The sequence below is a fragment of the Anas platyrhynchos genome, chromosome 7, assembly GCF_047663525.1.
Source record: "Anas platyrhynchos isolate ZD024472 breed Pekin duck chromosome 7, IASCAAS_PekinDuck_T2T, whole genome shotgun sequence".
NCBI lineage: Eukaryota > Metazoa > Chordata > Aves > Anseriformes > Anatidae > Anas > Anas platyrhynchos.
In genome coordinates, this window is record NC_092593.1 from 17,710,438 (window position 1) to 17,729,197 (window position 18,760).

The 18,760-nt window shown below is 43.0% G+C and overlaps 1 long non-coding RNA gene across 1 annotated transcript in view; it reads right to left on the bottom strand.

Moving 5' to 3' along the window:
• The window catches only part of LOC140002926 (uncharacterized), a 76,683-nt gene that overhangs the window by 46,346 nt on the left and 11,577 nt on the right, over positions 1 to 18,760 (bottom strand). The window lies entirely within an intron of this gene.

Sequence of the window (18,760 nt, forward strand, 5' to 3'; positions counted from 1 at the left end):
GGAGCCCTGCGCCGAGCCCCAGTCCCCGGGCGGGGGGCAGCGGGGCACCTGGTGGAGCTGCGGCCCCCTACAGCCCAGCGTGCGGCGGGGGGGGACCTGGCACTCCCCGGCCTCGGGGAGCTCTAGCGGCTCCCCTGCCGCTAGGAGAGCGCCTGCCGAGGGCCCTGGCTCAGCCTGGGTGATGAGGAGTGGTCCTGCCTCAGGGCGTTCGCGGCGGCTCCCGATTAGTCCGCTGCGAGGGGCGGCAGCCTGGGGCTGAAAAGCGACAAAAAGCCCTGGCGCTAAGCAGTTGTGAGGGACTTGAGGTGGGAGGTGAGCGCGGTCCCTGAGTGGGCCCCGCTCGTACAGCTTTCCTGGAGGCTGCTGCTGCCAGCAGGGACATCTGCTTTATTACACTCTCCAGAGGAGGTTCAGTATTCCTCCCCTCCTCTCCCCCTTCCAACGAGCCCAGCTCAGCAGAGGAGGTTGAGTCCAAATGGGAAGTGGGATTTCATTAAGAGAAAAAAAAAAAATCTGGAGGAAGAAAGTGAAACCGGAGAGGAGTGAAAGAGCAGCAGCCTCGTGAGCCAAGGTTCCTACCGACTGCCTCCCCGTGTCTGTCCCCGCTCGGGGTTGCGGAGTGCCCCCACGGGGACCCGGGGCCGAAGGTGCTTTGGAGGCCCCCTGGGGGTCCCCTCGTTGCCCGTGCTGACGGGCCCCAGGCTCGGCAGGCCGTGCAGCCAGCCGCCCCCCGCTCGGGGCTGGGCGCTTTCCGAGGGCGCTGCGGCGTTCCGCCTGCCGCAGCCTGTGCGAGGGCTCCGAGCTGGCGCCCGGGGGTAACACATGTAGCTCCCCTGTCTACCCGGCTAACTCGACAGCTGCTCGTAGCTCCAGTAATTAGACTGTCAGTGCTTGTTAGAGGAGAGGGAAACGCTCCTATGACAGATTCCACGAGTCCTCTGTTTTTTAAGATCTCGCGGAAATCACCAGAGCATTAATTGAGATCTTATTTCTCTGGAATCAGGAGGGAAGAAGTTCCCTCTGCTGCTCCGCACTCCAATCAGAGCCCTCTTCCGCCTCCCATGAAACGCAGTGAATTCACTCTCAGAGGCTCAGGAGAAGTTCTCTTCCTTCCCTGCCTACCCGGGAGGAAGACAGAGCTTCCTGGCCGTGTCAACTTACTTTTAAAATCTCCTCCTCGCATTGCTATATTTAACTTATCAGAGAACTCCATAGAAATGCAGCCCTTTCTCCATTAACTGAGCGGAGGAGTCGCTCCTCAACTATCCTTCCCCATCCGAGATAACGTTAATGCAGAGGACGCTCAGGGGAGGTTGTTCCCCTCCCGAACAAAAGCGCTGGAGGAACAAGCCGAGATGCTCCTACCCCCACCCGGCAGATGAGGCTCAGAGGAGGCGATTTCTTTTCCTCCCTACCGTACATTCCCCTTTCCCCCGCAATCATACAAGGTTAACTCAACAGAGGAGTCTCAATCCAAATGGCAACTGGGATTGCATTTAAAAAAAAAAAAAAAAACTGAAGGAAGGGGGAGAAAAAAAAATCAGAAATAGGGAAAGAAAAGAGAAAAAGCAGCAGGCTGATTACGAGGTGTCAAAACTGCCAGGAGCAAGAAGGTGATAGCAATCAGGGGTGAGAAGAGTGCGCCATTCGTGCGGGGCAGCTAATTATCCGTCTCATTTGAGAAGAGCAGCATTCGAGGCAGCAGCGTTCGCCTGCTGAACGGTGACAGATTGGCGCGGAGGAGAGGGGAGGTGTTAAAACAATGGAGCCGGGCTTGCGAGCGCTGCTGCATGCTAATCAGCCCGGCCTCCTTCCTTCCTTCCCTCCCTCCCTCCCTTCAGCCCTCCCTCCCTCCTTCTCTCCGCGATCCCTCCTTCCCGCCGGCCGCATGGCGAGCCCTGCGCGGCCAGGCCCCTCGGCAGCGGGCAGCGCCCAGCCGGCAGCGCGCTAAGCGGGGGGAGCCCCGCCGGCGGGGCGGGCAGCGCCCGGGGGGACCCGACGGGCTCTGGGGTAGCGGGGGTAGGCTTCACACCTCGTCCGCCGTGCCCGGGATTCCCGGAGCCCCCCGGCCCGCGTCCCCGCCAGGGGCAGAGGCGAGGAACGCTGCTTACAAGAGCTGTGGCGGCTCAGGCCGGCTCCCTGTCCCCGGCGGGCGGCGGCGCTTCCCAGCGGGGCTGCCCAGTAAGGAGCTGCAAGCCGGGCCAGACCGCCAAGGTGCGGGCACTGCCGAGCTGCGCCAGCGCTGATGGGCTGCGGGGCCCCGCTGCCCTCCCAGCTCCGCGCAGGGACCGAGGTCCTGAGCGCTAACGCGCTGCAAGCAAACTCCGCGGCCTCTCCCGCGGCTGCCTCCCGGAGCGCTTGGCCTGGCGAGCCCGGACCCCGCACCTCCCGGCGTGCCCCCTGCGGCCGGGGAGGGGGGGCGCCGTCCGCGCCCGGTGCGGCGGGGCTGCCGAGGGGGCTCCTGGCGCAGCCCCGGCCTCGGCCGGGCCGCCCCGGCCGGTCCCCGTTCGGCGCGGCCAAGCCCAGCGCGGCGGCGGCGGCAGCCCGGCGGCAGCCAGCGCTCGGCTCTGCCAGGGAGAAGCGGCGGAATGAGCGTTGGAATGTTTACTCTCCGATAGTTCTCAGTTTCCATTCCATCCTGCCCTGAAAGATTTCTGATTACTATACACTTCAAAATAGTATTTATTACAGATTTACATAATCTGTATGTTTTATGTTAAGGGAATAACACATTGATGCTGTACTACTGAAAGGAGTTAATCTAAACTATGTAGTGTCTGCTAGAAGAGTTCCAACTATAACACATCCCTGTCTCCTGGCACTGGCAAGGCCCACGCCCAGAAGGCCACTGCCCGGCACGTTAGGTAAGCCGCCAGGTGAAGCCATTGCTTGCCTCCTGAACCTTCCCCGGGTTGTGGAACAGCACTCGGCAAAATTAAATCACGGCCGTCTCTGTGTAACCTCCCGTTTAATTTCACGAGTGTTATTTCCAATAGCATGTGCCTGGTTTGTGACAGGATTACTGCGGGTAAGCAAAAACTGAAAGGGATGAAACTGTTTTGGGCCTGAGGTAAGCAGCACGATAACTCAGGTTAAATACTATTTAAATTAGATGCGAGCGTATGTGTGGTTAGGAGGTACTAATAACGTTTAAATTTTGTTATTCCGAGGCTGTCGTTGAATGTTCTTGATGAACTGTCCATGAGCATACAGATGGTGAGATTTTCATGCTTCTGTGGCATACTGACATCTCAGGCTGTAAAAATAAATTCCCAGATCGCTGTAGTACCTACGAAGTAGAAAAATCCAGTCCACCTTAATAGTCAACACCAGGGTGCTTCACGTTTAAGAGATTGTAACACCTGATACACAAGTTGGTGCAAATACGAATAGTGATTTAATGCATTTACACTATAAAGCAAAATTTAAGTTAAGCTCTGTGTCCTTTTTTAAGCAGATGATTTTTCCCCTATGCTTCTGAATTTAGCGTTATGAAGGATGGAGATAAAAACTTGAATATCTTTGCTATTTTTTTTTAACTTTGTACATAAGGATGAAAGGGGGACTTTTCATTAGGTCAGGTTTACTTTTCCTGGCAAGACTGTTGCATTGTTTCTTGATTTCAGGTGATTTCACATCGTGGTAACACATAGTTATTTCTATTGTGATGATCTGTGCTGCACAGAAAAGGTATTTGCGTCAAAGACGAAGGCTGAGATATTTTCTCGAATATAAAGATGTTTTTTTTTCTTGCCTAAGAAGCCTTAGTGTGACTGAGCCGTGCGTCAGCCTGGGGGCCAGCACTGATACTGCTCAGGAGTAGCTGGGGCAGAGCACCCCTGTTGGTTAACGCCTGGCCGCGGACAAGGTGTTGTGCTTATTAGGGCTTCTGCGCTGACCGAATTAAAAAATTTAAATAGATATATATAGCAGGGTGATATGGTGAAAATGAGCTAAAAGAAAAACATTTCGCAGAGACAAGTATATACTTTCAAAAGGTTTAAAATATTCAATTGGTGAAAAAATAACTACTTGTAAAAACGTGTGTATTTTCATTATGCTTAATTTGCCATTCAAAACAAGTTTTTCTTAATAAGCTCTATTGTTTCTATCTGTTTTGTGAAATGTAATACGTGTGAGACAGAAAGCAGACTCGGAATGTGAATGAGTCTTGTTTTCTCTTTCTCTCTTTCTTTCTATCGCTTTTAAAATACAACTTTACTCGTATTCAGAGAGCCTTCAGTCAAGAAAAGGATTAATAGAAGTGGAGTGGCATGGCATTCCTGAGGTCATGATCTGAAAAGATGAAACGTGAAATCCTGTGTGCTAGTTTTTTCTATGTCTTATTTCTGTGTAGTATAAAAGTCTCCATAGGCAAAACACTCTATGGTTAATAGTTATGTTTTCGCTCTCAGCAGTGACACAAGCTTTGTCAGGTTTTCGCCGTTTGCACAGTTCATTAAAATACTTTATTAAATGACTCATTGTTTTAAAAAATCACCACACTATCACCCGAGTAAAAACATCTATATCCCCTCAATCCGGCAGTGTCAAAAAGTATAGTCTCTCAGGGCAAAAGGTTACGGAGCCTTCATAAAGGTTTCCCATCTGTCATCAAGTGCGACATCAAGCCCTCTAGGTGCCGTGAAAATGATTTTCTCCGGAATTCTCCAGCCCAAAGATGCCATCCTCTTAATTACAAGCATTGGAGATCAGGAACGCCACTGAATTCCCAGGAGATTCACAGAAGATATGCAAAAATAATCTCTTCTCCTGCTTTCCTGCCAGGGCTTCTGTACCTGCCCACCAGCTAGCCGGCTCATTTGCTAGGTAATGATGGGTGAAGCAAGGCAGCCCGGGCAGCGGCACCGCCACCCCTCCTGCCATTGCCGACACGCTGCCATGGGAAGCTTCTTCTTTATAATTGACCGTGAGCAAAGGAGTGACAAATAATGTCTTGTTTGGTTTTGTAGTGATTAACTGCCCTTCTCGCCGTCCCAAGGCTCCTACGCGGGGCACCGGAGTGAAGGAGCCGCTGAGATGGCGAGCTGTGTGTGGCACCACATCTGCTTGCTACAGGTGCCCCGACAAACCTCACAAAGTACTGCTAGGGTCAGCGTGCGTGAGAAAGGGTGTGCGTGCAGGCGGTGTGCGGAGCCGAGCCTTTGTGCGACAAGACCGTGCCTGCACAGCACAAAGTGAGTCTGCGGTCGGGCGAGAATCCTATCTCCAAATGTCCATTAGCACTTTTTCCAGAGGTGACAACCAGGTGAAAGGGCACCCGACCCACCAATTCATCAACAGCCGAGCGTTGGAGGGGTTTGCTGGGTTAAAGGGATTGCAGCAGTTGGAGGAGGAGGTCCAGAAGGTGAAGTGAGCGGGAGAAAAATATCCTTGCAGCCGGACGCGGGTGACCTCCCAGCACGGCACCAGCTCGGAGGAGCTGGCTGCGGCCAGACGGTGCGGCGCATACAGACCTGGGGACGGCAACGTCTGCAGAGGCTCCGCTAGTGTTGTCAATCCGAGCGGTGGAGACTGCATTTTTAATATGTGGAAACATGTACATAACTCTGGACATAAGGGTGGGGGCGTAAAAAAGCCACGTCCAAGCTCAATAGGAGCACTGGAGAGAAACCTCGGGCTCCATGCCATCCGAGATGTGAAAGCCCACGGAGGCTCAGCAGCCAAAATCGCATACACTGATTTTTTAATAGAGTTCTCATCCATGTGTCCATTTAACTGCAGTTGATACGGATCAAATAAGCTTGTTACTTTTAGATTCCCAGTTGCCTCAAGTGATACAAGACAGTAGCAACAGTAAGATCCCTAATTAAAACGGATTCATCTGATTTTCTTATTCAGGGAGTTTAGTGCCCCTAAGTATTCCAGGAATGATAAAACTCTTCCAGCGTCAGCCTCCCAGGTCTAGCCCTTCTTCTGCCCGCAGAATGGGAATAGCAGGTTTTCTTCTACCACTCAAACTTCCTTTCATTCTTTCGTATCATTTCTCAAATTTCCTTCAGCACACTGCTCCCTGCATTTCTCCGAACTTTTAAATGCATATATATATACAATTTCATGTCGATATGCAAGAACACGCATATTCCAGGCAACATAAATCTGAGCGAAATATGTAGCTGGAAAGCAGTACAAGATAATATACCAGTTAGTCATGAAATAGCTTCATACGCTTTAACAAAGTTTTAAGAGTCGTCATTTTTAAATTTACTTCGTGTTATGATAGCTCGGCATTATAGGTCATGATTGCAACTGCAACTATTTGAAGATACATGTGTAGTGATCTGTGAATGCCTCTTCTAAGAAGAGGACAAAATGCTGAATGCTTTGCAAATGATTCTAAAGTAAATTAAGTTTACATGCTTGTTGTGTTGTTTGACCGAATGCAGCTCCTCGGTGAAACTTACTGACCTAGAAGGTAAAGAGGCAATGATGACCCCGCTGCTGGATGCCTTGTGCCCCCACATTCTGGGCAATGCTCTGGCGTGGCGAGTGTGTACCCCTATAGACGGCCAAGTGTGAAAGAAGACCAACATGAATGTTATTAGCAGAGAGAATGTGGTCATGCATTCAAGTTCACAAGACCATGGTAACGTCAATGGGCGGAACTGCGGTAAGCATTTATAAGTTTGCCTGGCTTTTTATTCCATATAGAATACCAGGAATGCCAAGCAATGCCCAGCCGGCCCAAACACACCGCAGACACAAAAATAAAAGGCAGTCCCTTCCGCTTTTTTCGACCCCACCATACGGTAGAAAATGGATGCAAGACCTGGAACGTGATGAGAATCTCAGAAGTGCCAGACCTCTTATGGGTTTCAAGGGAATTGTGTGGCCAACAAATCCAGCTTCACTCTGGTTTTAGTCAGTTTATCAAAGAGAAGAGATGACTAGAATGGCAGAACAGCAATTACCCGGCTCTTTGCGTGAGGGTAACAAGACTACGAGGATGATAAGACTCCCACAGCATTTCTGAAGGTCTATATTTCCCACTGGGCCTAAGTGACTTTTCCATTATAGGGTGAAGAAAATGGCTATTATAAGAAAATGCCGGCGAGGAAAATGTTACTATATAACAGACCGTTTGTGTCTTTTGATAAAGAGTTTGTAGGAAAGAACACCGACTTGACTTACTGCCCTCAAAAACGGTTCCTTTCCCTTTTCCTTCCAAGCATATATAAAGTAAGATTAATTTTTTTAATTATTATTTTTGAGATGAAGCTAAGAGGGTTTTAGCTTTCTTTCAAAGAGAAGGTTCGCGGCACGTATATGGAGGCATCTCTGTGTTCAGGAGGGAAGTTTATTTCTTTAAAAATAAAAACCTGTTCCTTGGACTCTTTTAATAAGGCTAAAGGAGCACGTCCCTTTCTTTGTCTTCAGAATAAATGGCAGAAAGTTCGAATCTTCTCGCTTTCTCTTCCCAAAATAAATGCCTTGTTATGATTAGTTATGTGGTGCCCCTCAAAAAAAAAAAAAAAAAAAAAAAAAAAAAAAAAAAGTAACACCTTACAGGTCCAAGACTCCACGAATTACAATTCGAAACGTTTTAGAAGAAACAGACTAATCGCAACCTCCTTGTTTAGAGTCGCAAATCTGCAGTGAAATACCGCTAAACTGGGTTCTTAAAGTTTATTCGGTGGCATTTTCTTCGGTTGCCTGCGTTCACTCTGCTGAGATGCTGTGAGCAATACCGCATCTCCCATAGGGACTCATGCCTGAGAGCGCTGGTGATTAGCTGATCTGCCATGTATGGTATATCAGAGGATGGGATGTACACTGGACTGACTTTACCGTCTTATTTAAATGTGATGATTTTTCTCATTTGTTGCATTGTTTGTATTAATACGAATATCTTGTTATGTTTGTTTTGTCTCCTGGGAGCCAATAAAGCTGTGAAGTTTTTCTTTACACCAAATGCAGCTCTACGGGCGATCAATCAATGGGTAGTTTTTGGATAATCTGCGAGAGTGAGAAATCTAATAAAGCAAGCAACTAAAAAAGGAAAACAAAGTCTATTTTCTGTTAGGTTAGCTACGTCAGGAGTCAGGCTTTCCACCATACCTTTTAATACATTTAAACAGCCACATTTAACTACCAGGGCAACACCTCGCTAAATTAACTTGCTGACATATAAAGGAAAAAGTTTAGACGTCGTGACCTCGGCAGCAACGTGGGTGACTTACTCTTACAATTAAATTTACTTCGACACTTGCATTTCCCCCACCTCCTCCTCCGCACTGGTATATGAAAACATACTAAGGCGAAATATAGACCGATCGTCAAGTGAGAGAATAAAAAAGTGATTTTTAAAAAAATTACTATTGCTTTGGAATACCAGGTTTAATGTTAAGAAATAGGTAGACAAAGACTATATAGTGAGCTTCCAGGTCGCAACAAGGTCCATAGAAAATCGTGCCACTTAATTTCAAGGCAGCAGTTCTCTTATCACAACAAAATGAGTTATAAACAGATCAAAATAACAATCTGAATTATCTAGCATTAGTGGCTGAACTGAACAGCCCCAGATTACGTGATGAATTGTTAAATTGCAGTAGCATTGTTTTGGAATTGCTAATTAAAAAATAAGTAAACCCCCATGACTCTGGATATGACAACTGAAAATACCCACAAATTATTTAATAAATGAAGCGTCTAACAACTCTAACACTTCCTGCTCGCCTTGTTAATAAATGTAATTTGAGGTAGATTTAAAAAATCTCCCATCTAAACAGTGAATTCATTACGCGACGTTCAGATCTCCAGATGCCTATGGACTCCTCGGAATTAGGTGTTAAATAGACAAAAGTGAACCAAACTGCCTTTAAAAGCACAGCATGACCATGTAATTCTTTTTCCAGTTTGTGGTAAAAAATGATGAAACTTCTTTCCAAGTAGCTATCACCCAGATTTAGTGTGAAAAGTAGTGTAATTGTAATTCACGCCATCAGGGTCTATCACTGATAGACTATCAGCTGTTCTGTAGTTAGGAAGGCTTTCTTTTCAAATAGGAAAGCTGCCAAGTGCTCTGTGATACCTCCAGCAAGCTTATCGGATGGAAGATCGGAGCCAAAACAGCAGCTGCACACATATGCAAATTGGCAATTAATAGTATAACATTCTGGGGAGGATTTTTTTTTTTTTTTTTTTTAATATGGGAAAGTATAGCGGAGCTACCTTAATATTAACCTTAACAGTGACAGGGAACTTCTTGTCTGAGCGGCCAAGGAATAATTACCCTCTGGAGAGCCTATCACTCCATTACTTTCTTCCTTCACACAAAGATCAAAGCTTTGTTGTCCTGCCGAGTTTCTCTCCAGGAGGAAAGTTAACTTAATGCCATAAAAAGGGGATACCTTGTAGCTTCGGCTTTCCAGGCTTGGCAATCGTGGCCATTCCTTCCCCCCCCCCCCCCCCCGTTTTGTTTATTTTCTTTTGCTTAGGATGCTTGTCCTGTTCCTGAAAAAAAAAAAATGTTCCGTGCAAAAACTCTTCGGACCGTGCATTTGTTGTGGATACCCTAATCAACGACAAAGTAATTGAAAGGATTAGTTTTATAAATTTTCCCCAGCCTGCTGCAGCAAACCAGCTTGCTTTATTTAGCCCAGCATGTATGAATACAAGCCTCCCAATTAATGCAGTTGCTTGCTTTAGTCAGAACATTTGCTTTCAAAGGAGCCTCACATGATCCTTTTCTTTACTAGCAGGCTGGAGCTGGAAAGGCTTTCCAGGGCTACTGCGTTTCACACCAGCCCGTCCCCTGCGCTTTCTCCAGTGTCTGTCTGTCTGCCTCCTCTAGGACAGGCGTGGGGTGATTAGCTAATGTTTTCGATAATCTGCGAACAATCGACACTCCTCTTTTCAGGAGGAAAATCCCCGCTCGGCTGGGGTTAGGACGAGCAGCGGGCGTCTCTCTCTCCGGGCGGCTCCTTCCCTCAGCGGCGGCCCTCAGGCCGGCCGCTGTCCGCGCTGCCGCTCGCCGAGGGCGCCTCTCTGGCCGGGGCCGCCTTCCCCGCTCCCGCTCGCTCCCTTGTTCTCCCCGGCCTCGCTCCCTCTCGCTGCCGGCGCCCTGGGCCGTGTCGCCCCGGCCCCCGCGCCCCGCTCGTGTCGCGGCTCCGTGCAGCGCGGGCTCGGCGCCTCGGCTCGCAGCCCGGGAGCCCGACTCGCGTTACCCCAGGCGGCGGCACCCAGCCCAGCGCCCCAGAGCCTGGCCCCGGCCTCAAAACCGGCCCCGCAGCCGGCGCCCCGCGGCTCAGCCGGACAAAGGCAGGGCAGGGCGTTCGGCCGCAGCTCGCAGCTCCTCGGGGCTCGCTTCCAGCGCCGCACCTTTGCACCGCAGGCGACTTGGAGCCAGCGGGATCTAAACAGATCCCCCACGGTCTGATTGTCAGCTGGAGTTAAAGCCGCGCTCGTCTGGTTATTATTTGTGGTGCCTTCTTCCAGACTGCAAACACTCCTTCAACATTTTTTTTAAATTTATTTTCCCCAGTGTTTCACAAGCATATATGGGTTCTTACAGTTGGTTAAAAGGATGGTGTAAAAGTTGTGTATCATTGACCCGCACCAGTTTCCCACTGTTTATATTAACTACCATAGGATCTGATTTGTTTCCCATTAAAGAATTTAATATATTCACACAACTCCTTTGCTTCTGCTGTCCTAATGATGACACAAATCTTGTTCAGCAGCTCAGTTTAAAGAATGGGCTTAAATGACATTGACTGCAAAATCTCAAACAACCTTACAAAAACCACCTTGATGTTTACAGTTCAATGTAAATCAGGTGTGTCTGGAAAATTCAGAACGAAACCACCAAGATTATTTTCATGATCCAGGAGAAAAGGCTTTGGGCCTTCATCACCACTTGGTTAGAAGTACGCGTTGCAACACTCAGGGTGCTCAGAGCTCTGCAGCACCTGGAGTTTTAGGGCCTCACCTCGCGCTCTGCTTTGGGCATGGTGTCCACCTAAGTGTTACTGAGGAACACATGCATCAGATATAGATACACATATAACTGCAAACAGTATAAATATTCTCTTTATTTGCTGAGTACTACACTACTTAGATATTTGTAATGGATGGTTTATCCTCATTTAGGAAAAAAGGTGATTTTTTAAAAAACCCTTGTCCCCAAAGATAATAAGGAAAAAAGGGGTTTAGGTTATGTCTTGTCTCCTGATAATTTTTAAATCTATTGGCAAGTTTCAACCAAGTTTGAGAAACAGATATTGCTGCCTTTTTTATTATTATTTTCCAATTTATGTGTGTAAGAACAAGCTTGTAAATTCTAAGGAAAAAGCAAAAAGAATGCAACCAATATTTGTTCTATTTGGCAGCATCTGGTAGACCAAAGAAACCCCCATGTGCTCCTGAGGCAGTCTGACCATGTGACATCTCTAATCTAGCTGGCAGGCCAGAACTCCGAGCCATAGCCTTCAGGCAAAGACAGGCAAATATTCTGGAGGTGTCTCATTAAAGGGACAAAGGATGTCCTGGAAGTTTTAAAAAATGTAGAGCTGATGTAAGATTTACTTGGGATACAGAGGGGATGGGAGTGAGAACAAGTAAAGGACATAGTGAGATACAGAAAATATAATAAATTGATTTTACCACTCATTGAACAGCTTTACACTTAGAGTATCATACTATTTCATTACTCAACATATTTCTGTGGTCCTAAGACAACAGATAAGAATGACAAATCACTTGTGGTGAATTTCAGAACTTTGACCACCAACCCAATCTCAATTTTTGTGTTTTAGAAAGCAATCCTTCAACTTTTACAGCAAGGTACGGGGGCAGAAGATAATTGGGTACACTTTTACAAGTGTGTTCTCCTGAGTTGTTACTAAAGAGAAACTGTGAACAGCAAAGGTCGAAGTGGAAAACAGGTCAGTTAAGCACGATGGTAACAGAAGAGTTACAGTGCCAAGAGGCTACCTGAGTAGGATATTTCCATTTGATTCATGGAAACAGAAGTAAAAGATTTTGCTTCCTTGCTTTCATTTTCATTACAAAATTTAAGCATTTTAATACTATGGAGTCTTCCAATGCTACACGGTGATACTACATTGTTGTATTTGAAAGACAAGATTTGAAAATTGCAGATCAAAGTGCTATAAAATTAAAAAATAAAAAAATACAAAAATATACAAAAAAAAAAAGAGAGAATTCTGGAAATAATAATAAAGAACCATGAGATTGCCCAGAATGCTGCCTCCTTGGAAGACAGAGCTGCCCCTCAGCAAGAAGGAATCAACTCCAGGACTGGATCTTTCTCGAGAAAGAACAAGAGTTGTACAGGAAAGTAGTATAAACTGGAACCGAAAAACTTTGCAAAACCATAGTAACTCTAGCTACTCTATGGCTTCCAGCAAATGTAGCTGTCCCACTGGAGAAGTTTTAGCAGAAAGTGAAGAGATTGCAGTGAACATGGGTATCTTCCATATCTGAGAGCTGGAGAAAGCAATGTGCCTATAGATATACATTACTACAGTGGGAAAAAAAAAATCTTGTTCTGAATATTACACAGATAACTAATACACATTAAAATGAAATCACTTGATTTAGATAAGTAATCTAAAATATTATTCGCCTACACAGAACATTTTCAGTAATAGTTCTAGGAAAATTTTGAATGTATAACTCAACATACAAAAGCACATCATCCATTGACAATGAGTCATCTATTGAACAGTAAGAAATAGAAAACTAAGTAAAAGCACAGTACAGCACACCATACCTAGTAACAAAAAGGCAGAGACAGTATGCTATACGTTTCAGGCCTGTTACTGTGTGTCTCTGTCAGATTTAAAGGGACAGTTTCCCAGATGTTATAAGAAAAAAAGAAGTCTTAGAAACATTTCATCTCGGAGACCTGAACTTATAGGAAAAGGTCAAAATAGGAAAAAGAAAAAAACAAACAAACAAACAAACAACAACAACAACAATAATAATAATAAAAAAACATACACACAAAAAAAAAAAACACTCTTGTATGTTCTGCAGTGCTGGGGCCAGTCAGATGTTCACAATATATTGCTCACCAAGAAACTGAGCCCAAGAATTATTAAGTTTTTTGGTGAATAACTTTGAATAATTAATTCTTCTGAGAAAATTGCAATCTGTTCACTAAGAGTTCATGAAAAAAACAAGGTGAATAATTCATTATGAATTATTTGACCAGTTTTAGCAATGAGATTCTAAATCTGTCTTCTTATGGATATTAACCTCATTAATACTATTTAGAAAGAATGCTTCAAGATAATTAAGATGATGCAATACTGCACATTAGTATGACATAATTTAAGACACGGAGTCTCTTTTTGTAAATGCTTTGGAAATAATGCTTTATTATATTTTAAAAGGAGCTTTGTACATAAATCTAGAAGTACTGGTAGTCTTGGAATAATGGGTGCAGTAATAGGACATTCTTACATGAGAAGAAAGCCTTGATAACAGAGAGATCTAAATGTTTAAAATCTGCTAGGGTCTACTGCTATAACACATAGCTGAGTGACCAATTTAGCACTAAGATGCTGTCACTCGTGAATTTTAGGGAACTTGACAGAATGTCAAATCCTGCACTAAGAAACAGAATTTCCATGGATGGCAAAGAAATCAGGTTCAAATTCCCATTCTTACTATTTTAAAAATATTAACCATAATAGTTATACAACAATTATTGTACAATAATTGAATAACTGAATGATGTTAGAAGACTAATTTCAAATCGTTCCAGTATGCCACCCTAAAACAACACAAGTAGTCATTTAACCCCTTCCTACACTATTTCTGCTTAAATATAAATGTGAAATGGTTTTAAATTAAAAAACTAACATTTTCTAACAATTCCTGAGCAACATATAGCCATGTCTCTAATTTCATTAGTTACAGCTGCAGTTCCATGACACTGTGAACTGCTCCACATCAGAGCTGCTAGTGTGCTCACAGCCAAATGTTTCTGCCTACTCCCTTGCATCATCAGTAGTGTTTGGATGATGCCACCCCGCACCTTCCCACAGAGGTGAGCTGTTTCATGGCATAGCTGCAGCCTGACAATATAGCTAGGCTAGGCTGGTCTAAAAACAGGCCCATATTCAAAGAGATTATCCTGCTTCTTTTTTGTTCCCCAATCTGGTTGCATACCTCCCCATCACAGGTATTGAGCTGACCCCACAGGAGAGAAAACCAGTCTTACAAAATGTACTTTTCTGGGTTAGTAGCAGGCCACTGAGTTGCAAGATATTTACTTTAAAGTCAGATGAATGAAGGTGCCAGTACAAATGCTGGAGAAGAGCACAGCAAAGAAAGCTCAAGGGAAAGCCGTGGTAACATATGGCCAAAAGTAGGGTTTGCAGCAATCAACATTTAGATTGGCTTCGGCTTCAGTGGAACCACAGCCTTAGATTTACTGTAAATAAGATCTAATTCTGAAGGAACTTCCTCAAAACAAACATAAGGCAAGTGATTCCATACTCCTCCCCCAAGAAAAAAGATACAAAATCAATTACAGTAATAATAATAGTAACTTATTACACCTAACGTGTTTTCAGCCACTTGGCATACAATGTGAGTCTACCAGTTAACCATACTTAATGCTGAACTGACTTCTACCAACGTAAGATTTAATCTGGTCCTTGATTTTTATTTTTATTTTTATTTTTATTTTTAATATTTAATTGCAAATTCAATGCAATGTATTTTTGAAAGTGCTCTGCTGTTTGCTATATGCAAATATGCATCACGCTACTTTGAAATATTTGAAATGGCTTTTAAAATAATATCTCATGGAAGAAATTTTCCATTTAAATAATTCTGAATACAATCTTCTGTTGGGTTTCTACTACATGTTAAAAACAGGAGTCTATAGATGATGAAACTATTTGCTGTACAGTCTGTGAATATTTGAACTACTACTTCTAAATTTGAATGTAGAATCTGAAATTATGTAAGGACATGTGACTTCAGAACATATTTTTGTATATACTGCATAAAAACATATGCAATAAATACACAGTAAATATGAGACAATCCACACAGTTTCTCAATTATTAAGTGTTACACTAATAATTATTTCTATTAATAAACAAAACAAAATTATTATATCAGGCAAAAGTAGGCAGAAGGCAAAAGTGTATAAAGGTGGGATACACTTTGGCTTGTATTTGCCAATTTGGCTACATTGTTCTTCCTCACACCAATCATTCACTTGCACAGCAGACTAGGAATTTTGTTCATATTAGTTTTTGTTGTTGTTGTTTTTTTGGCTTGTATTGTCAAGGCATTTTTAACTGGAATTAAAGAGTGACTAACCTCTGCCAGTTCCATCAGCTCTAGCATTTAGATGTACAATATTCCCAATTTTTTTGTTGTTCTGCTCTGTATGTAAGTAGGAATTTGTATTAAAAACAGGGTTGCAGCTTTATATGACTAATATCTATGCTGCTGGAGCTACTACTGTAGCTAAACTAATTTTCACTGGTTTGTGTAACATTCATTTGTATGATACTATAACTCCACGAGAAACATGTAAGAAAAAAAATTCTGAAGCCACAAATGAGAAGATTATGGCTTGGATGGACACGATCTCATAGAAAAATGGCACTTTAAAGCTACTAGTAGAGAACACACATACAACAAAAACATTAAGATTTGTGGTCATCATTTCTTACTAACTACTCTTTCCTTAAGGTCTGGGAAAAGCCCTGAACAGGTCTCTCTTACAACTCCATCTCCTTGTAGTACTGATGGTTTGCTAGGTGGATCGTTATTGCTCTGCCCTACCAGAGCAGAAACTTTATGTCTTTAGACTAGGTAATTCTTCAAAAGGTTAGCTCCTTCCTGCTGTTCAGTGGGATCCTTGACCGTGAATAGAGAGATCAGAATGAGAAGAAAGGTCCAGAGAAATAAGTAGCAAGTCTTGATAGATAGAATGCTAAAATCACCCCTAAAATGAGGAGTGACTCGCTAAAACAAAATATTATCAGCCATTTATTTAGATAAGAGCATGAAATGGGACCTCCCATGACCCCAAACCAATTCGTTCTGTAATAGTTTTGTTTCACTAAGCTTTCAGTAGTTTATACTGAGAATCTCAACTTCTGCTAAACCAAGTCAAACATGACTTTCCTAGAAATAACTTAAAGCTTACCTGTAAAAAACTCAGTAATTTAGCAGCACAAATATGACAGTAATAAGAAGAAAAACGTATCCCTTTGGGGCACTCTCTGTAATCTCTCTGGTAAAATCTACTGACTATCTAAAGATGTAGATGATAATATCTTTGTTTTATACTTAATTACGCTAACCAGGCTATTCTTAATTTTTTAAAGCCTTGTGGTACTTTTCAGATCTAGTTGCTGAATGAACAGAATATTAGTGGTCCAAAAGGATCACTATAACTATAAGGATAAGCTTTTGTTATATTTAATCTCTTCTTGTTAGTAATCCCAAATATTCAAAATATACACCTGCTGAATTTCACAAGTCCTTTAAGAGCAGGTAAATAGCCTTCTTCACTCCATTTAATCAGACATATACTAGGAATTAAGATGTTATATGTAGAGAGTTTACAACAACACCTGTGATTTTTTGAGTTCCATGCTACCTTTAACATACAAAAGTTAAAAATAAAAAATAAAAAACATAAATGCAGGCATTATGTGCTACGTAATCAAACTTGTCAATAATAATACGTGTTTACTGTTTTTGAGGAAAAGAGTAGTTATACTTTACTATTTTTGAAATTTTTAAATTAGTTTTTAAAGTAGCTGTTTTACTATGTGTAATCTGATTTCTTTTGTAGTCCTTTAAAATATATACTAAGGAATTAAGAACAGCATATAGCTTTTAGACGAGTGAGCTCAGAAATGCCATGGTTAACAGAACATGGCAATATGATAACAGGACTGAAAATTAGGCCATGCTGCTCTCACCATAGGAGAAGCTACCAGACTAGTTAGATTTTGGAGGGAAACTATATTTTCCTTCTGAAGACAACAGCCTTCCTTTTGTCACATATCTCTGTTTTGTTTCTTAAAGCCATGGCTTTATTATGCATTAAAACGTTGTGTCCTCTCAAAGCAGCAATATTCTTTCCACAATATTGCTCTTTTTCCTCCTTCTTGGAGAAGGCAGGATAAAATGGTTACAAATGGCCAGAAGAAGACCTTATCAACATCAGACAGTAGGAAAAGGATCTTCCTGATGAGATTCCCATAAAGATTCATGGCAACATCTTATCTGTAAGCAGCAAAACCAAGTCTTCTCCTGACAAAAGCTTTGTTCAGGCACTCTAACTTTAGCTCAAGAATACAATTTCATTGATTAAGGAAAAAAAAAAAAAAAAGACTAGAGACTTGCAGACATATTTAAATTAAGCAACAGATGACATTGAGAAGATCTTTGAGATACCTAATTAAATACATCTCCTCTCTTCAGTCTGCCCATCAGGTGATTCATACCTGAACAGTTAACATGCAAATATAAATCTCAGATTCACCAAGTTTAAAGAGAGCCATTTTTATCTCACCATATTTTTTTTTTTTTTTTATGATTTCTTTAGTGTTTAGTTTAATACTAAACAAGATGATTTGCTAGTCGGTTAACCAAAGAATCCAATCTGGTAAAGACTGTGAGATCATTCCTGCCTACCACACACTCATGAAAGCAAAATGTCCCATAGTATAGTTTGTATTTCATTGTTGAGTTTAAGTAAGTCAAGTATCAGTGCTTTCATCCATCTCCATTCAAGTCTGAATATACAGTTTAAAATTAACAAAACTAGGCCCTACTGTTCTAAAACAACTGAACATTTCAGTTTGAAAAGCAGTTACTGTGCAAGCAGCCTGACTTAAAGAGAAAAATACAAGGAAATTCTGGATCCATAATTCACCCTCCACCTTCCGACCCCACCAACCGCCATATTAGTGTGCCCCCACCAAAATACCAGCTTGTGTTTACAGTTTCGTTTCTCCTGATGGTGGATGGGCGCGTGTACACGCACTCGCTCTATGTGCGCTCAATAGGATCATGATCTGGAGAGCTGAAAATGTAAACACAAGCTGGTATTGTGGTGTGACTAGCGGTTTGTGGTTTCTTTGTTTGAATATTTCAAAAATGGCACACTGGCCAGAACTAAAAAAGAGGAAAGCAGAGCTACTATTTATTTGAAACTTTGATGGATCCAATATTCACATTTCAGGTAGATAAAAAATAGTGACAGAAATAGAAGCTGTTTATCAATACTTTTTTTTTTTTTTACATTGTCAACTACACTTCAGTGCAGGAATTTTGTTTTCAAGGATAGGTCATCTATACTTTGCCTTTAATCCCACATAATGAAGAATTTCTTGCTCGTTTAGGTGCTCATCAAGCAACTTATTACAGATTAGGAAAGCCTTATTCACCCAAAGGCATCTGTAATCATGTGACTCTAGTTTCTGTATTCAAAAGCATGGATACCCAAGCATGGATTCACATGTGGACCAAATACCCCAAGCAGAGCTCCAAAATGGCATATCCATGCAGTTAAAAGGGTGCAAGGTTAAATCCCTGTAATTTCAGAAAGATTTTATTTCTTTTTGCTTCACTGAAAGTAAATGAGACAGAATGACTCAATGAAAAGTCCATGAGTCCAATACCTTGTCCTTAAATTTCTGGATATATTAACCAACCTTAATAAAATGAATGACCTCTTCATATAAACTTTCTTTAACTACTGTAACAGAGAGGGAGTGAAGGG